The 3,348-nt window shown below is 47.0% G+C and overlaps 1 pseudogene; it reads right to left on the reverse strand.

The window, feature by feature from the left end:
* Positions 1-274: 274 nt before the first annotated feature.
* LOC139240559 (large ribosomal subunit protein eL20-like) lies at positions 275-1,415 on the reverse strand (annotated as a pseudogene).
* Positions 1,416-3,348: the final 1,933 nt, after the last annotated feature.

Consider the following 3,348-nt stretch of genomic DNA (forward strand, 5'->3'; position numbering starts at 1 on the left):
TAGTGAGATTGAAAAGGGGTGGCAACCTATTTTCTTCTCTGGAGCTCCTCCTTGGAGTTCTGATCCACAGCAGCCCTCCAGCACCTCACCCAAGTGGCTATCCCTTTGAGCCTAGTGAATTTTGAGCTATTTGGCTATGAATCATAGAATCAAATTTACAGCACGGAAGGAGGCCATCTCGGCCCATCGTGTCCGCGCCGGCCGACCAAGAACTATCCGGCCTAATCCCACTTTGTAGCTCTTGGCTCTATGGGTGTATTGCAGCCGAGCCTGATTAGGTGATCCAACAGTATATCAATACATTTTTGAAGAAAGAGTTTGGTCTCTGAGTGCTGAAGCGATGCTTGTGCTGGCGATGCAGGATTCTGAGTGGCAGAGGGAAATTGATCTTGGAATTATGGAAAAGGGAATGGGGGGGGTGATCCCCTCCGGGTCAAAGAATGGGGGGCTCCCCCTCTGGGCCTTCACCCATTCCCTGACCCCTGAGACCACCTGCTAATCCTTACTGTCTGGGCTCAAACAATCCCCAGTCCCGCGGGAGACGGAGGCTTCCGAATGAGCTCGCGCTTCTCCCACTCCCGGCCGGGCCTTGGGCGGGGGTGGGGGGGGTCAGGTTCCGGGGGGGGGGGGTTCAGGGGTCACGTTCCCTATTCAGGGGCTGTCCGATCTGTTCTCCTTCACCTGGGCAACAGGAATCTGGATCCTTTTTTGAACGAGGCGGACATGTTCGATCTGATCAAAACCTGCCTTGACAGCGTGTTGGGACTGCCGCCCCTCAGGATGGAGAAGGCCAAGGACGAGACCAGTGCCGACATGCAGGAGAGGTAACGATCAAGGTTGTTTCGGCGCTCATCGCGGAGTGGGCTCGATACTGGCCTTCGACCTATGGTGCCCAAGTTTAAAGAGAGCATTACTCTGTATAACCTGTGCTGCACCTGCCCTGGGAGTGTTTGATGGGACAGTGTAGAAGAAGCTTTACTCTGTATCTGAAATTTAAAATCATAGTAGGCCTGCGACACTTGCTTGATGGAATCTCATCTACCTTCTTGATTTGAATGGAGTGAGCACGAGCACGATGGTGAGTCCCCATGTCACGGAAGCATTGGGTGACTGCACCAGCAGTCCCTGTACTCCTTGTACATATGGGTTCCACTACAAGAGTCGTAGTGCAGCCAAATACCAAAGTTCTTTACTTCTTCTGGTGACTTCTCAAAAACCTGTCCACAATGGACAATTTCACCAGAAGACTTTTTCAGTTTCTTCATCAAAGAAATGAAGTACCAGAATCGAGACTTGGCAACAATATGATTTAGAGCAAAGATGTGCATCCGATACAGAGCAGGGCTGGGCTCTGTAGTTGAGGGCAGGTGCCGCCCACTCACCTTGTATTCCTTGAGGGTGCCCGAAGCTTTCATGTCGCCTCTCGCTCGCCTGCCACTCAAAGAGTGTGTGCGAGCCCATCCATGCATCAGTGTACTGTGCAATTTCCAGCAGGGGTCATTGGACAGTGATCAGGAGCTCAAACCCTGGTTTTCATACTCTTTTCCCAGATTGCGGGTGTCGAGGCCAATTCCAAAGACATCAGTTTCACCTCGATTAGCTAACTCGACACAAACTGAGAATTAAACCTGATCTAGTTGTTTTAACCTACTAACCAGTCGCTGCAGTTATAGATATATTAATAAAAAATCTTCTCCTCTCCTCTCTGTCTCTTTGGGCAATTACCTTAAATCTGACCCTTCTGCCAGTGGAACCAGCTTCTCCCTATTTTACTTTATCAAAATCCCTCAATTTTGAAATGACCTGCAAGTACCAACAGCAGATTGTAGTAAAACACAAAAGTATCTGAAGTTTCCCTGCTGGAGGTGTGCCTTGTTTGAGCTGCACTGTTGCAGGTCACAGTGTTGGTGACCATTTACGGTCAAGTTAGCGTCTAGTTTGACTGCTCTTTTAAAGTTTCTGGCTTTGTGATGTAAAATAAATTGGAGAAGATGGAACAGTTGGAGTGATCAGCCAGCCTGTTATGACAGTGAAAAGTTTCTAGTAATCTCCACTCTGAATGAAGTTTGTATCCCAGCTGGCAATACTTAATCATGCATAACGGTGGGGGTGCAATCAGGTAGGTACTGTAAAATTGGGTGGTTGTGATCGGAGTGATAATGGGCGGTAGCAGGCCTTAAAAAATACTTTTTGGTGGAAATTAGTGCTGGGGGGAATTTGGGGCGATTTCTGGGCGGCAAATGTGGGCGGGCGATTTGCAGCAACACCGGAGGTAATCGTAGGCCGAAATTACTGCGATAATTGGAGGTGAAACAGGCGGTACAGGGCAGTAATTTACATTATTGACCAAAACGGGCGGTAACTGGGCGTTAAATAGGGGAAATTCTAGACCCTAATGGGGTATTTAACAGTGTAATTTCCGCGGAAGACACAAATTTTTTGTCAGTTTCCATGATTTGAGAGATTACATTGATTGCCTGCTCTGTGGGGATGGTGTGTGCAGTGGGGTAGGGGGGGTCAGGTGTTGGGGGGAGCACACATCGCAGCCTGCGGAGGAGCAGTGAATGACAGACCACAACTTCAGGATTTCCACATTCGGCTGCGCATGCGCTAAATCCTAAAGTTGCAGTCAGTTTCAAAGGTGAAATTACAGCAAACCCGACCAGTTCGCTGTCATCAGGACCGCAAATTCGGGGCCAATGTCTGTACTTTTCTGAGGTTAGGTTATAACTCTGCCACAAATGTATTTAAAAACCAAATTAGGGTTGATCTTGATAATTTTTTATATTCTGCATTGAGTTATCTCTTGTGTACCTTTTGATTTATCAATATAGCTGATTTTGAAATCATGATGCCAGCTCCCAGTTGTAGAATTTACCAATATTTCACAAAGATTCCTTGTACCTTTCCCCTGCAGAGGAGAAGAATCCCTTTTTGAACTTTTAAAATGGAAGGAAAATCTTCGGGACACAAATGAGTTTAAAGGGCAGATGAGGCCTGCAGGGGATAAAAGGGGATGCATTCACGGAGACTCCCCCAAGTGTTTGGACTCATAAGAAAGGGAATTTAATTTGGAACACGATGAACATTTTGGCATTCTAGGAAAAACTTTGAGGAAGATAACTAAGAGCTTTACAAGTTTAAGATCTCTAAAGGAACATGTTGGAACAGACTGCCAGAACAGAGGGTGGGACTTCACTCAGGAATTGGGAATTGGAGCTAATTCAATTTGTCTGGGAGAATGAGTCAATCAATAACTAACAAGAACTGTGAGGCATAAAAATTCACTCCCTAGGACATAAACGCATCAAGAGCTATCAGGCTAATCACCGGAGACCATTTTTGGCA

The sequence above is a fragment of the Pristiophorus japonicus genome, chromosome 1 (genome assembly GCF_044704955.1).
Source record: "Pristiophorus japonicus isolate sPriJap1 chromosome 1, sPriJap1.hap1, whole genome shotgun sequence".
Taxonomy (NCBI): Eukaryota; Metazoa; Chordata; class Chondrichthyes; family Pristiophoridae; genus Pristiophorus; species Pristiophorus japonicus.